This window comes from Eriocheir sinensis, chromosome 42, assembly GCF_024679095.1.
Source record: "Eriocheir sinensis breed Jianghai 21 chromosome 42, ASM2467909v1, whole genome shotgun sequence".
In the NCBI taxonomy this organism is placed as follows: Eukaryota; Metazoa; Arthropoda; class Malacostraca; order Decapoda; family Varunidae; genus Eriocheir; species Eriocheir sinensis.
The window spans coordinates 7,941,403-7,958,284 of NC_066550.1; the positions used below are offsets into that span (position 1 = coordinate 7,941,403).

Consider the following 16,882-nt stretch of genomic DNA (forward strand, 5'->3'; position numbering starts at 1 on the left):
AAATGCCCACAACTCCTACGAAAGCCTTGTCAAATAGGTGTTTCTTGAGGTTCACGGTACAGAGGAAGGATCAAACTACCACCAGGGTCATAAAACTACCCCTGGAAATGCCCACAACTCCTACGAAAGCCTTGTCAAATAGGTGTTTCTTGAGGTTCACGGTACAGAGGAAGGATCAAACTACCACCAGGGTCATAAAACTACCCCTGGAAATGACCACAACTCCTCCGAAAGCCTTGTCAAATAGGTGTTCTTGGGCGGCGAAATGTCTTAAAATACAACCCTCAGTGAGTCTCTCCCTAATAAAGCTCTCCCTCACGCGTCTCTCCCTGCCTCCGTCTCCCCAGGTGCCTGTGTCCCGTGGGTGCCTCAGGTCCCCAGTGCAAGATTCTCTCTCGCTCCTTCTCGGGGAGGGGGTGGGTGTGGTTGTCTCCCCCTTCCCCCTGTCTCCCCACCACCTACTCCCTCCGCCTCCTCCCCCTCCACCCCGACGCCCTCCTCCTCTACTCCGGCCCCCTCTCCTCCTCCTCATCATCATCATCCTCATCCCCGCCTCCCCTCCTAGTGGTACAGGTGGTGGGGGGGCGCCCGCAGGTGGTGGTGGAGGGGGGACGGGGGGCGGTGAAGGTGGAGGTGAACGTGACCTTGAAAGTGAATACCTGGCACTCCCTACACCTGCACTTGGACGGGCAGGTGAGTGGGCAGGTGGGATGGTGAGGGTAATTGATTTTTCTTCGGTTTTTTTTTTCTCTCATTTACGTGACAATTTCCTCTCAGTAAATAATCATCTACCTTCCCTCTCTTTTTTTTTGTGCTTCTTTCTTTTCTCCTCTAATCTTCTCTCTTCTACTTTTTATTTTCTTGATTTTTTTCTTCTTTTTATCTTAATGTTTTTTTCTCTGCTTATATTTTTTTTCTTTCTCTATGTTATGTCTCCATTTTCTTTGGCTTTTGAAAAATAATAATAATAATAATAATAATAATAATAATAATAATAATAATAATAATAATAATAATAATAATAATAACAATATTGATAACACAAACAAAAAAATACTAATATTAATCCTCCTTCCTCCCTTTCTTCCTCCCCTCCCCTTCCCTTATCCCCTTCCTTCCACTTCTTCCCTTCCATTACCCCTTCCTTCCACCCTCCCCTTCCTCCTCCAGGGCGTCGTTCTAGCAGTGGAAGAATGTGGTGTGGGGGCGGCGGACCCTCCCCGCACCCCTGCCTGGCGAGGGCTGGGTGGGGGAGGCAGGGGGAAGGGGAGGGAGATGATGAGGATGGGGGGCTGGAAGTGGGGGCTGGGGGGCTGTTGCAGGTGGGGGGCCTGGCGCACGCCCCCCCGCACCCCCAGGATATTGGGTGGAGTGTAGGCGCCCCCCTCGCCCCCCCTCTACACGGTTGCATCTCCCACCTCAAGCTGAATGGGGAGGTAAGTTATGGGGGGGCGGGTAGTAGTAGTAGTAGTAGTAGTAGTAAGTGGTAGTAGTAGTAGTAGTAGTAGTAAGTGGTGGTAGTAGTAGCAGTAGTAGTAGTAGTAGTAGTAGTAGTGGTAGTAGTAGTAGTAGTAGTAGTAGTAGTAATAGTAGTAGTATTCGTTGTCTTCTCTTAACTTGTTTTCTTCCTTCTACTTTTCCATCCACTTATTTTCTTCTTTTCATCTCTGTAGTAGTAGTATAATAGTTAGTCGTTGTTGTTGTCTTCACTTCTCGTCTTTTCTTGCTTCTACTTCTATTTTTCTTCTTCTTTTCATCTTCTTTTTATGTTCTCTATGAATCATTTCCTTGCTTAACTTTTTTTTTCGTTGTGCTCGTTATTTTCGATGTCTTTATATGTTAATTATGTTTTCTGTTCTTGTACCTTCTATTTTTCTTATCTCCTTTTATCTACGTCTTTATCTACCAATCTAAGACCTCATTTTTCCTCTCTTTGTCCCTATTCCCTTCTGTGTCTCTAAATCCATCCTTTCACTGTCTTATTTTCCCTCTCTGTGTCCTTATTTTTTTTCTGTCTCTATCTTTTTCTTAATGTCCCTAAATCCCTCTCTCTATTTCTCTCTCTATCTCCCCGTGTTCCTGATATCCACACACAAACATCCTCTCTGTCTTATTTTCCCTCTATATCCTTATCTTTTCTTAATGTCCCTAAATCCCTCTCTTTTTTCTCTTTATCTCCCAACAACAAAAACAAACACACTTTCCTTTCTGTGTCTCTAAATCCATCCTCTGTGTCTTATTTTTTTCTCTGTCTATCTTTTCTTAATGTCCCTAAATCCCTCTCTGTTTTTTTTTTCTCTCTATCTTACCATGTTCCTGATATCCACACACAAACAAACAAGTACATTTCACGAGCCAACAACGAAAACAAACACACTTTCCTTTCTGTGTCTCTAAATCCATCCTCTGTGTCTTATTTTTTTTCTCTGTCTATCTTTTCTTAATGTCCCTAAATCCATCTCTGTTTTTCTCTTTCTATCTTACCGTGTCACTGATATCCACATGTCTATCTTTGTCACAATCTTTGACACACTCCCGCAGCTGGTGGACTTGGGCGAACCGGCACACAGCAGCGGGAGCCAGGGGGGGTGCGGGGTGCAGGCGCGGGCGTGTGGGCGCGGCGACCCCTGTGGGCGGCGAGGCCGGTGCGTGGGGGGCCTCGACAACCCGTGGTGCGAGTGTGAACCTGTGGGAGGGCGACCTGTTCTCCCCCACCACCCTGTCACCTCACCCTCCTCCCACGCCTGGCTTCCTCCCGCCCCCCTGACCTGTACAATGGGAGGTGCAGGTGCGGGGTGAGGGCGCGGCTGGATGGGCTGATGATGATGATGAAGGATGACACACACGCCCACGCCGTCAGGATTAGAGTGAGTTTAGGGGGGGTTGGGGAGGGGAGGGTGTGTACTTGGGGTGTTGTGGGGTGTGTGTGGGGGGAAAGGGGTGTTTTGTGGGTATGGGAGGGTGTAGGAATGTGTGTGTGTGTGTGTGTGTGTGTGTGTGTGTGTGTGTGTGTGTGTGTGTGTGTGTGTGTGTGTGTGTGTGTGTGTGTCTTATTTTCACTGCCCTATCTTGAATTACAATCGAGTCATCCATCACTGCAACAAACTCCTGCACCTTCCCCTTTTCTCTTTACAGCTTCATGGGGATAGCATGCCGGGGTGGAGGGGGGCACGACAGGGGTTCAGGAGGTGTGCCTGAAGGTGTCACTGGGGACGGCGCCTGGCACTCCTGAAGGCGCGAAGACAAGGCCACAACATCGAGGTGCTGGTTGACACCTCGGACGGCTGGCGACACACACGACCCTCACCTCCTTCCTCGCCTCCTCCAGGTCTGGGGACCTCCACGCCCTCCTTCAGCCGCCCTGCCCCCATCGAGGCCTCTAGTGTCCTCCTGGGGGGCGTGCCTCAGCTGGGGGCCACAGGGGAAGTGGTGGTCAGAGAGGATTTGAGTGAGGGTGAGATGGATGGGGCTGTTTTTTTGTGGTGGTAACAGTGTTGAGGTTGTTTTTTGTGGTGGTAACAGTGTTGAGGTTGTTTTTTGTGGTGGTAACAGTGATGGGGTTGTTTTTTGTGGTGGTAACAGTGTTGAGGTTGTTTTTTGTGGTGGTAACAGTGTTGGGGTTGTTTTTTGTGGTGGTAACAGTGTTGAGGTTGTTTTTTGTGGTGGTAACAGTGTTGAGGTTGTTTTTTGTGGTGGTAACAGTGTTGAGGTTGTTTTTTGTGGTGGTAACAGTGTTGAGGTTGTTTTTTTGTGGTGGTAACAGTGTTGAGGTTGTTTTTTGTGGTGGTAACAGTGTTGAAGTTGTTTTTTGTGGTGGTAACAGTGTTGAGGTTTTTTGTGGTGGTAACAGTGTTGAGGTTTTTTGTGGTGGTAACAGTGTTGAGGTTTTTTGTGGTGGTAACAGTGTTGAGGTTTTTTGTGGTGGTAACAGTGTTGAGGTTGTTTTTTGTGGTGGTAACAGTGTTGAAGTTGTTTTTTGTGGTGGTAACTGTGTTGAGGTTTTTTGTGGTGGTAACAGCGGTGAAGTTTTTTTTTTGTGGTGGTAACAGTGTTGAGGTTGTGGTGGTTTAAGGTTAGTCTTGTTTTTGTTTGGTTTGGTTGTTTAGTTCGCTTGTTTGTTTTTCTTTGTTGGTTCGTGAAATGTACTTGTTTGTTTGTGTATCCATTTTTTTGTTTTGTTTTTGTTTACCTATATATTATACCTGTACTCACTCACCCCTTCACCTCTTACCCACCCCTCCACCCCCTCCATCTTACTCACCCCTTCACCTCTTACCCACCCCTTCACCCCCTCCATCTTACTCACCCCTTTGCTATCTTCACCCCTTACCCACCCTTTCACCCTTTATGCACCCTTCCAAACCCTTCTTCACCCCTTCATTATATTATTCCTATCGCCTCCCTTATCTATACTCACCCCTCACACACCCCATACCCATCCGTCCACCCTTATTCACCCCTTTTCATACTCATCCTTCACCCCTTATTTACCCTTTCCCTTACTCATCTTTCCCGCTTCTCCAGTCTGCCTCGATGACGTCAGGGTAGGGGGCAAGGCGCTCCCCCTCCCCCCCGCCCACAACCACACCCCCTGGGGCAGCGTGGACTCATTGAGGGGCCTTGCTGCCGCCTGCCCCGCCCCCGACCCCTGCCCCGCCACCTCCTGCCTACCCCCCCTCACCTGCACACCCTCCTGGACACACGCCGCTTGCAGGTAGGAATGGGGAAGATGGGGAAGGGTTAGAGGACGATGGGGAGTGTTTCTGAGGGAGTAGGGGTGATGGGGATGACTGTGGGAAGGGCTATGGGGGGCTGGGGAGAGTTGTTAATTATTTGATGTGTTTAGAATAGATTATAGAAGATAGACTAACCTTAAACGATACACACAACACATTACGTACATCCTCCACGCCACGTCCCTTCCTAGTCAAATGCCTCTCAATTCCCTTCCTAGCCAAATGCCTCTTAGTTCCTTTCCTAGCCAAATGCCTCTTAGTTCCTTTCCTAGCCAAATGCCTCTTAGTTCCTTTCCTAGCCAAATGCCTCTTAGTTCCTTTCCTAGCCAAATGCCTCTTAGTTCCTTTCCTAGCCAAATGCCTCTTAGTTCCCTTCCTAGCCAAATGCCTCTTAGTTCCCTTCCTAGCCAAATGCCTCTTAGTTCCCTTCCTAGCCAAATGCCTCTTAATTCCCTTCCTAGCCAAATGCCTCTCACTTCCCTTCCTAGCCAAATGCCTCTTAGTTCCCTTCCTAGCCAAATGCCTCTCACTTCCCTTCCTAGCCAAATGCCTCTTAATTCCCTTCCTAACCTTAATAACCCTGACCTTTCCCTTCTCATTCTACCCAACCCGACCCTCTACCCTCCATCCTTCTCCCCCTTTCCCCTCCTCCCCTCCCCAGCTGCGGTCCGGGGCGTCAGCTGGTGGGTCGTGAGTGCGTGGACGTGGACGAGTGTGTGTACGGCCCCTGCCTGCACGGGGGCACCTGTTACAACCTGCGGCTGGCTACTGCTGCGCCTGCCTGCTGACGCACGGGGCGACAACTGTGAGTGGGCGAAGATGGAAGGGACACCCTGTCAACGCCCCTCGCCATCGCCGCCCTCACCCTCTCCGTCTTGGTCGTGGGTGAGTGGGTGGGGAGGTGGGGAGGTTGTGAGTAGTGAAGAGGGGCAGTGAGTGGGGAGAGTGGGGAGAAGTGGGTTTTCGGGGAGTATAGGGCAGTGAACGGGGAGATTGTGGGGTGGGTAATGTGGGAGGAGACGTAAGTGTAGGGGGAAGTGGGGGAGGAAACGGGTGTGTGTGGGGGGAGTTTGTGAGGTGAAATGTATATGAAGGGAGAGGGGCGGAGAGTGTCGGGTGAGAGTGAGGGGGGAGATTGAGGGGGAAGTGGAGGGGAGGAGAGTGTGAAGATGAAGTATTGGGGGTAGTGTGTTGTGGTGGGTGTTGGGGAAAGGGAGGGGGGAGGTGTTGGTGAGGAGGGGAGTTTAATGCATAGAAGATAGCTCAAGGGCAAAAGAGAAAGGAAACAAAAAATAAATAACGTAGGTGCAGAGAGAGAGAGAGAGAGAGAGAGAGAGAGAGAGAGAGAGAGAGAGAGAGAGAGAGAGAGAGAGAGAGTTTATAGTTGCCAAAAAGATATAAAGTTGATTGCATTGTTATTTAAAAGAAGAACTAAAGAAATATAATAATAGTCCAACCGCAAAACGTATGATTAAACAAAAAGAGTCAGATATATTTTCTCACTTTACTTTTCTATCTCCCTTTCTGTCTCTCCCTCTTCTTTTTGTGTGTGGGGGTTTTTTACAACAAAGGAGACAGCTCAAGGGCACAAAAAAAGGAAACAATAATAAAAAAAAGCCCGCTACTCGCTGCTCCTACAAAAAAGAATCAAAAGAGGTGCCCGAAAGAGAGGTCAATTTCAGGAGGAGAGTGTACTTCCATATGCCTTAAAATCTCACTGTCTTGGCGTTTTTCACTCTTATCAATCTCCCTATCTCTTATCCCATCCCTTCATCTATCTCCTCTTTCATTATCTCTCCCCAACTCTCTCCTCCCTTTGTACTCTCCCCACTCCCCTCCTTTTTCTCCCACCCATCTCTTCTATCGTCACAATCTTTCCCCTGCCATCTCCTCCCTTTGTACTCTCCCCACTCCCCTACTTTTTCTCCCACCCATCTCTTCCTTCGTCACAATCTCTCCCCTACCATCTCCTCCCTTTGTACTCTCCCCACTCCCCTCCTTCTCCTCCCACCCACCTTTCCCACTCCTTCTCCTCCCCTTCACCCTTCTATGTACTCCAAAATTACCATTCCTCCCCTTTCATCTCTTTCGTTTACTCCCCCTCTTTCCCCTCTTCCTCCCATCCATCCTCTTCCCCTCTCCCTCCTCTTCCTTTTCCTTCCCTTCTATCTACCCGTATATGCCTCTACTATCCCTCCTATCCCTTCCTTTCATACCCATCCCCTTCCCTGCCTTCTCCTACCCTTCCATACCCTCTCCTCCCCTTCCCTTCATCCCCCTTCCTTTTCCTCATCCTCGTTCCCCTCTTCCCTTTCTATCCATCTACTGATTTTACTATCTCTCCCCTACTATCTCTTCCCTTCATACCCTCCCCTTTCCTCTCCTCCCTTCTCCCCCTTCTTCCCCTTTGACCCTCCTCCCCTTCCCTACTACCCTCTTTTCTATCTCCCTCTATTCTTCCCAAAAAACCTATTATTCTTTCCCTCTCCAATCTTTCCTCCCATTTCCCTCTCCCTTTCCTCTTCTCCCCATCCATTCCTCCCCCTTTTCCCCTCCCCCGCCCCTCCTCCCCCCACAGTGGTGATCGGCGTGGTCCTCACCGTGAGGCACCAGCGGTCACGTGCCGGGCGGAGCGGGGAGGGCCTGACGCACCTGTCCAAGGGCGGCGCGCAGGTGTTGGAGTGTGCAGGTAAGGGTACAGGTGTGTGTGTGTGTGTGTGTGTGTGTGTGTGTGTGTGTGTGTGTGTTTATTTTTTTTTGTGTGTGTGTGTTTGTCTATATTTGTATTTCTTTCTGTTGTCTGGTTTTTCTATAGTGTTTTTTTGTTTGTTTTTTCTATAACTGTTTTTTTTCCATATTTGTGTTTCCTTTTTCTGTTTTTCTATATTTGTGTGCATCTTTTTATCTATTGTGAGGGTTTTTCTATCGTGTGTGTGTGTGTGTGTGTGTGTGTGTGTGTGTGTGTGTGTGTGTGTGTGTGTGTTTTGATTCTTGGTTTTTTTTTTATTTTGTGTTGCACCGTTTGCCTTATTTTTTTTTGTTTTCTTTTTCCATATGTGTTGTGTTGGGTAAGTTTGTCTTCCTGTGTGTATATGTGTGTGTGTGTGTGTGTGTGTGTGTGTGTGTGTGTGTGTGTGTGTGTGTGTGTCTGTGTGTGTTTGTGTGTGTGTATGTGTGTGTGTGTGAGAGAGAGAGAGACGGCCCTCGCACCTGGTCGGACAGGTGAGAAAGGAGGAATTTGATGCATGAGAGAGAGAGAGAGAGAGAGAGAGAGAGAGAGAGAGAGAGAGAGAGAGAGAGAGAGAGAGAGAGAGAGAGAGAGAGAGAGAGAGAGAGAGAGAGAGAAGGAAATGCACCCGTGGCAATATATATAGTTCAAATTTAACCTCATATAATTTCACTTCGCTAAAAAAAAATATATCTCACGAAGCTCTCAGTAATTGCCAAACGAAACTAAACGAAACATTCTGGTCAGCAGCGAACCATTGTGGGCGTCCATGAGTCAGGGAAGAAAAAAAGGAGTTTCCTCAGACACCTGCCAAGCGAGAGAGAGAGAGAGAGAGAGAGAGAGAGAGAGAGAGAGAGAGAGAGAGAGAGAGAGAGAGAGAGAGAGAGAGTTACACATAAGACACATAAGACATCACCTCACATAATCTTTCTCGTTTCTCTCTCCTCAAGGCACCAACCCTCACCACCACCACCACCACCACCACCACATCGCCCCAACCGCTCTAACCCACCCTGGAGTGGAAGGTGGAGGTGGAGACGGAGGTGGAGTGACAGTGGTAGGCGTGACAACCGTAACACTAAGCGGAGACCACCACCAGCACCACCACTACAAGCACCATGAGGAAGAAGAGGGCGGTGAAGAAGGAGGAGGAGGAGGGGGGGGCGGAGAGAGACACAAGAATGATGGTATAATGAAACTCTCACAGCCATGCCTTACCTCCCCTTGCCTCCCCTCCCCTTGCCTCCCCTCCCCATGTATTGCACCTCCCTGCATCTCCACGTGCCTCCCCTCCCCTTGTATCCCCTCTCCCCGCCTCTCCCAGCCCTCAGACACACCCAAGATTAGCCAGCGAGGGAGGCAATGCAGGGAACACAGCAGGAAGGAACCACAGCACACCGCGCCCTCACCAAAGACCGGTGTGGGGGTGGGGTTAGCGCTGGTGATGGTGTAGGTGGTGTTAGTCCATGTGGTGGGGGTGTACGCGCCCCTCTTCCCCCCACCACAGCTCGGAGGCTACAGGAGGTGATTGGAGGGGGTGCCGGCGCCCCTCCACCGCCCCCGCCACAGCCTCTACTTGCACAGGATGATCTGAGGGCGTATGCTTACGAAGGGGATGGGTCGCCTTCAAGCTGTCTGTCTTCGGCGGTGTTCGGTGAGTGTTGCGGTGTGTTGGTGTGTGTTGGTGTGTTGCTCGTTGTAAGTTTTGTTCGTTGTCTCTCTTTGCCTGTCTTGGGTGTGTTGCTGTTTGCGTTGCTGTTTGTGTTGGTGGGTGGTAGAGTTTGTGTTAGTGTTTGTGGGTGCCAGAGTTTGTGTTACTGTTTGTGTTGATTGGCGTAGGAGTTTGTATGAGTGTTTGTGTAGGTAGGTATTAGTGTTTGTGTTGGCATTAGTGTTTGTGGGTGTTTGTTTTGTTTTGTTTGTGTTTCTGAGTGTAAGTGTTGCTGTGTTGGTGTTGTTTTTCTTTTCTTAGACCTGCTCAGGGGTAAAAGAAGTATACAGAAAAAAATAACCAGTGTTTCTGCTCTCCAAATTGTGCTGTGTTAGTTTTGTGTTGCTGGGTGTTGTGTGAGTGCTAGTGTTGAATGGGTGATATTGTGTGCTTGTTAGTGTGTTTGTGATAGTGTTCTTAGATGCTAGTGTTGAGTTACGTTAGTGTTCTTTTTTTGTTAGTGTTGCTGGGTGATACGGATGGTGTTAAATTCCCTTACTGGAGTGATAGTTTTAGGAGTGTTGCGTTGTGAGTGTTGCTGGGGTGATAGAATGTGTAGTGTGTGTTGAATTGCCCTGAAGTGTGTGATAGAAGGTGTTGATAAAGGTGTTGAGTTGTGTTGCAAATGTTGAATTGTGTTGAGGTGTGAGGGAAAAAAAAGTGTTGCAGATGTTTAATTTGTGTTGTGGATGTTGTGTGGATGTTTGAAGGTGTGTTGCGTGGTGTTGTGAGTGCGTGGAGGCATTTTAGCGCGTTTTGTGTTGCAAGTTTTTGTGCTGAAGTGTGTTGATATATGTTGTAATGTGTTTTTTGTATGTTAATTTATTTTGCTTTACGAGTGTTTGAATTGTGTTGACTTGTGTTGTAATATGTGTTCTACGTGTTAGTTTGTGTTGTAATGTGTTGCTATGGATTTTGTGAGTGGTAACATTTCTTTTTTTGTATTTCTTTTTCTATTGAGCTTTTTTTTCTATGTATGTTTGATTTGAGTATTCCTGTTTGTTTGTTTTCTGATTTTGTGTTGCACTGTTTTGCTTGTGCGTGTGTGTGCGTGTGTGTGCGTGTGTGTGCGTGTGTGTGTGTGTGTGTGTGTGCGTGTGTGTGTGCGTCTTGTTCTATTTCCTCTCATCATTATTCTTCTTCCTTGACTTTCATTCCTATCTATTTTTATTCCTCCATTATTTTCTTGCTTTTTATTTTCCTTTTCTTTCCTGGTTCTCTTTTTTTTTGTCCTGTTTGCATCGTGTTCTTTTTTTTCCCTCGTGAACTAAGTCGACGGTTTCTGTTTTTTTATGCTTTCATTTCTCTTCATTATGGGCGACGGGGCGGTCAGATATACACACCCCTCTTGGCACGCTCTCTCTCTCTCTCTCTCTCTCTCTCTCTCTCTCTCTCTCTCTCTCTCTCTCTCTCTCTCTCTCTCTGGTTGCTTCTCTGGTTATTTCTTTGATTATTTATTTATTTTGCGTGTCTGTCTCTTTAATTTGTATGTCTTTTATTTTGTCTGTCATCGTCCATGTGTTTGTCTGACTGTATGTATGTCTGTGTCTGTATGAATTGCTGTTTGTCTGTTTTAGTATCTATCTATCTATCTATCTATCTATATCTCTCAGCACATTTCCCGAACATACACACAAACACACACACACACACTTAGCTCCCTCTCTCCTCTCTCCCCTTCCTTCCCTCCCTCCCTCCCTCATCCTCTCATCCCTCCCCTCCTCGCTCAACACCTTTCCCCATCTCTTCCCCTTGTTCTCCTCCTCCCTATTCCTTCAATCTCTCTCCTCTTCTTTCCCCGTGACCTCCTCCCTCTCATTCCCCCCCCCCCCTCTCTCTCTCTCTCTCTCTCTCTCTCTCTCTCTCTCTCTCTCTCTCTCTCTCTCTCTCTCTCTCTCTCTCTCTCTCTCTCTCTCTCTCTCTCTCTCTCTCTCTCTCTCTCTCTCTCTCTCTCTCTCTCTCTCTCTCTCTCTCTCTCTCTCTCTCTCTCTCTCTCTCTCTCTCTCTCTCTCTCTCTCTCTCTCTCTCTCTCTCTCTCTCTCTCTCTCTCTCTCTCTCTCTCTCTCTCTCTCTCTCTCTCTCTCTCTCTCTCTCTCTCTCTCTCTCTCTCCCCAGGGCTGGCCGGCGAGGAACAAGAATACGAGGAGGAGTTGCCCAAGTCTTTAGTTCCAGAGTATCGGGAAGTTTTGGATTTGCTTAAAAATTTACCAGACGCCGTGAGCTCCCTCGAACCGCCCCCCAGCGCCCTCCGTGCACCCTCCCCCCTCCCCTCCACCCCCGACACCTCCCCTGCCCTCCTGTCCTCCCCTTCTCCCTCCTCCTCCTCAATTTGTATGGCGAAGGAAAAGGGCTAGGGAAAAGGGAAGGAGCAGTGAAGTGAGGGATGGAGGAGTGTGTGTGTGTGTGTGTGTGTGTGTGTTTTGAGAAGTGTCTATCTAGTTCAAGTTTGGTGCGTTTATTTTTTTCTTTTACGTGCATATATTTCACGTCTATTTGTTATTGTTATTGTTTTCTAGTCCTTGATGATGTGATACTAGTTTAAATAATGTTGTTCTTGTATATCTATCCACTTTATTTAACTATTTATCTATTATTTATCTATTATTTATTCGCCCTGTCATTCGCTACCCAACCTGTTTCTACATTCAAAATTATGACACACACCATTAACTATTATCATCATTATTACTATCGTCGTTACCATCACGTGCTACAGATACAATAAAAGTGAAAACCAAGTGCACCTGTGTCGTCGCATGCTAGGTCGCCACACACCTGTATTTTCCTCCCCAATTAGCAGACCGTGAGCAGACCGGTGATGTTTATTTTCCTCCCTCGAGTCACACGATTCTGCCATTCATTGCAAGAGATTTTATACATTTTATATGATGTTAGAAATAAATCGGCAAAGAATGTCAACTTTTTTGACCTTTCAGACAGACAGACAAAAGGTGATGACTTTAAAGATTGACAGACAAGAATTTCCGACGATATTTTTCTTAGAGAGAGAGAGAGAGAGAGAGAGAGAGAGAGAGAGAGAGAGAGAGAGAGAGAGAGAGAGAGAGAGAGAGAGAGAGAGAGAGAGAGAGAGAGAGAGAGAGAGAGAGAGAGAGAGAGAGAGAGAGAGAGTGTGTGTGTGTTACGTCGGGTCTTCCTCTTCTTCACATCTTGCAACACTCAGGTAAGATTTGATTTTGTAAGTTATTTTTGTGTTGCGTGTGTGTGTGTGTGTGTGTGTGTGTGTGTGGAGGAGGAGGAGGGGGAGGTTAGGTGCGTGGGTAGGGTTTTCACACACACACACACACACACACACACACACACACACACACACACACACACACGCACACACACGGAGGAATGACTGCCAAATGTAAGGCGCCAAGTGGAATGTGGAATGTTAAAGTATCGCTCGGAGGTGGAATGAGGGACTCGCTGCGGCTCGCTTGTAACCTGCTTTGTTTATTTGTTTGTTTTCTTTTCTTTTCTTTTTTGCCCTTGAGCATTGTCCATTCCCGTAAAAAATGCTGACCTATATTGACTTTTTTTTACAATATTTTGGGATAATGTTGTAGGATGTGGTTTATGGTTACGGTCATTATTAGTATTATTATTATTATTATTATTATTGTTATTATTATTATTATTATTATTATTATTATTATTATTATTATTATTATTATTATTATTATTATTATTATTATTATTATTATTAACGTTTCTGGTAGTGAACGATATCTCAAGAACTGTCAATCAAAGTGGTTTTATACTGGTTCTAATTTATGCGATTTTGATTTTAGAGATGTGTGTGTGTGTGTGTGTGTGTGTGTGTGTGTGTGTGTGTGTGTGTGTGTGTGTGCCTTGTATAATCGCCGCTTGCTCTACGCGGCGCTCCTTGGTACGGTGATTGTGTTCGTGTGTTCACAGTTTTTCGGAAATCTCTTTTTTTCAAGGTCAAGGCAGAAAGAACCCTTTGTCGTTATGCTCCATCGTTCGGCGCGAGGCACAGCGGCACGTGGCATGGCGAGCTGTTGTGCAGTGCTGTGGTGTGTGGCGACGGCGGCGGGGTTGGCGTGCGGTCGGGGGGCCGGGAAGGGCGGTGGGGGCGGGGTAGTGGACGGTGCGGGGCGGCGGGCCGAGGACCAGGTGTGGCTGAAGGAACTCGTGCGGTCTGAGGAGTTCGACTACAACGCCGCGCGGGAGCCCTTCGAGGACCTGCTGGCAGAGGACCAACCGCGCGCCCTGCGCTGCTGGCCGCCAAAGAATGACCCTCGCCCCGTCAGCTACCCGCACACCGCCCTGCCCGCCTCCTCTGCCACCATCGTCGTGGCCATGGATATCATGCCCATTTTCCGCCCGGTGGGGCTGACGAGACCGCTGACGCTGTGTGTGCTGGAGGCGTGCCGCGACGGGGACGCGGTGGCCGTGCTGGTGGACCAGAAGGAGGCGCGGCTGCAGGTGCGCATCGGCCCCTGGGCGCTGGAGCGGCGGCTGGGCAGCGTGCGTTCGGCGCGCAGCACGCGGGTGTTCTTCGCGGTGCTGCAGAACAAGGTCGTGTGGCGGCGAGAGGACGGGACGACGCGCCAGGCCGCCTTGCCGCCCAACACTCGCCCGGAGCCTCGGAACTACAACTACAGCGTCGTGTTCTGCGGGCTCGAGGGCACGCGCGGCGCCTTCCGCGGCTACATCTCCAACGTGATGCTTAACTACAAGCACGTCTTGTTCTCAGAGTGGTTGACGTCGGAGCTGCCGCGGAACGCCCACCGCGAGCCATACTTCTACATGGAGGAGTTTGAAGTGTCGCCTGCCTGGCTGCGCTGCCCGCGGCCCCTCGTGCACCGCCTCGACCTGGACCTCAGGAGCCTCAAGAACAACCTGCACCGCGCCAAGGATTGCGTGTTAGTTTACGTGCCCTACGTGGCCCCCACGGCGGGGAAGCCCCAGCAGCAGGCTGCGGCGGCGGCACGGTCGGGCTGGGGCGTGGTGCTCACCGCCGACAACCACATCGTGTTCTGCTATGACGTCCTTCACCGCCACGGCTGCGAGGGCTTCCAGCCGCCGCGCCTGGCCCACGCCGACCTGACCCACGTGCGGGTGTCCGTGGCGCGCGGCGCGCTGGCTGTGCGAGCCTTCACGGGGAAGTGGAATGGCTTGTCGCTGCGGCAGCACGCGACGCCGCTGCCGTGTCCCGACGCCATTTACCTGGGCCACTTGCCGGATTACCTGCCACGGGTGGCGCGGCGCAGCCACCAGGCCTTCGAGGGCCGCCTGGGGCCGCTTACCGTGAACCGCGACGCGCGGGTCAACCCCAAGACCTTCCTCCCGCGGGACCCGCGGCGTGTCTCCGGGAACCTCGCCACATACGCCCTGCCCGCGCTGTCCCTGCGCAGCCAGGAAGCACAGTACGTGGAGCGGCGGGTCACGCCCGGCCGCTACACGCACGCCACGTGCCCAGCGGGCGTGCGGGGTGACTGGCACGACCTGGCGGGGCGCGTGTTGGCGCGGGGCAGGGAGGCCATCAGGATAGTGTCGTCGGACATCCTGGAGGCCGAGGGTGTGTACGTGTGTGCCGTGCCCCACGACCGACTGGGCCACCGCGTGCTGACGGCCACGGCCGTGTTCTTCAAGGCCCACGCGGGGGGCGTGGCCGCGGGCTGGCGGCTGCGGGAGGAAGAAAGTCAGATGTCCGTCCAGCGAGCCTTCGCCGCCGCCTGGCTGGTGGTCGCGGCCCTGGTCGTATTCCTCGTCGCCACCCTCACCGCCGTGGCCGGCACGCGCCGCACGGGCCACCGCTGCCGCGCGGTGGTGCTGCGCTGCCTGGCGCTGCACGGCCGCGAGCACCTGTGGCGCCGCGCCTCGCAGGCCCCGCGGGGCATCCGAGGGTTCCTGTACAGGCAGGTTCTCGCCCTGCAGCAGGCCGCGGCAGCGCGCTCCACCTCCAGGCCGCGCAGCGTCATCAGCACCCTGGCCTGCACCCTCACGGCCCGGGCCAGGCGGCGGCCACGGCGACGCGCGGCCTCCCCCTTCCCGCGGCCCTCAGTGCCCTCCACGCCCGGCAACTAGTGAGGCGCCGCGTGTGCCGCCAAGTGTTCCGTCCCAGTGCGGGGCGCGCGAGGCGAGGAGGAGACTTGAGAGAAGAGCGCCCCGATCAGACCACTTACTCCACTTATCTGCTTCCACTTACTTGCCTGTCACCATCTCGTCATGTTAGCTGCTCACCTGCTCGTTGCTTTCCTTAGCCTCGCCGCGTGGTTGACTTGGTCCCGCGCCTGGCTGCCTCGCCGCCCACAGCCCGTGTTGTCTCGGGTACAGCCCTCCTGAGCTTCATTCCTCACCCATTCCCTTCCCTTCCTCCCCGCCAGCACACACACTCTCCTTTACATGCACGACAAACCTTTATTCAATATTTACATGTCAAACAGAACTGATATTTTACAAAGCAAACAGATCAGATTTCAGAGTTGAAATAGATCGAAGGAGACCACGAAATAAATAATGAAAAATACAGCGAAAGAAATTGAAATGACGTACAACATGTCAGTCTATGAACACTTCAATGAATGAAAAAAAACTTATTGAAAAAAAGGACAAAAGGTAAATCCGTAAAAATCAACTCCCTCCTCCTCTTCCGCTCCGTCCTTCTCCTCCTCCTCACTCCATGTAGTACAGGATATTAGGGAAACAATCGTTCAAAATGTGACAAAAGTGTGAAAATTGGTATACAGGTATATTTTTGTATTCTCTCGAAGAGCAGGACACACGTGATCTGACCACCTTTTTGGCCGCCATCTTGAATTTAAAAATGGTTGCCATGGAAAAAATATATTTATCAATATGTCAGTATGCTCTCAGGACACATATAAACTTGAATCAACTGTATCTTGCATTTAAAACACAGAGCATGTACTTTCTTGGTTTAAATGACTGTGATAGCAAGTTCCAGCACAACTGCAAAGTTCCGTACATGGAAGTGAAGCAGTGAAGCATGTTCAAGGTGGCTTGCAGGACTTCTTGCACCCACATTTGACAAGTTCCTTGCGTGATTTGGCTGCCTCTGGAAGTGCTGTCCAGAAAGGGATCTATTGACTACTGGTGTCAGTTGTCCATCCCCAGTTCTGTGCGCTGGCTAGCTGCTGTTTAGGTACTAGTGCCTGACCCCAAACATATCCAGCTTGGTAAGCAGGTCTTTTAATGTGCTGAATAAGGGCAGCTTCTGTAGGAGGAATGCGATCTAGCTGCCTCCCTCTAGCAAACTGAATCTTCCCTGCCTGATTCACTTCTGTGCAGTCACTTTTTCTGTCATAAAGAAGTATGACAAATATTTGCAGCTGCTTGATATTCTCATCTGAGATTGATGTTGGCCTGTCAGATAGGCATATAAATGTTTCTGTTACCTCTGGGAATGATGTCCAGGTGTCCCAAGCTGTTTTCTTGCCAACACTGCTGAACGATGATGATGTGTCACAGCCACTGAAGGCATGAAAGAAGAATAGAGCTTTGGCCTTTTCTTGCCCAAGGCAGTTTGTAATGGTATGGGCTGGTATTATCCTGTAGTTCTTCTTTATTCCAAAAGCAATCCACAGTTCCTCAAGAGAGAGAGCATGGAAGGTGGCTATTGCAAGGACAACAACATCAGTGTCCTCTGATCTGATCAATAGATTGTGAAAACCTTTCTGTGCACAGTGGAGAGCATATAAGAAGAGCCTTGTA

The 16,882-nt window shown here is 49.9% G+C and overlaps 1 pseudogene; it reads left to right on the forward strand.

Moving 5' to 3' along the window:
* The window catches only part of LOC127010211 (putative neural-cadherin 2), a 202,096-nt pseudogene extending 193,275 nt beyond the window's left edge, over positions 1-8,821 (forward strand).
* Positions 8,822-16,882: the final 8,061 nt, after the last annotated feature.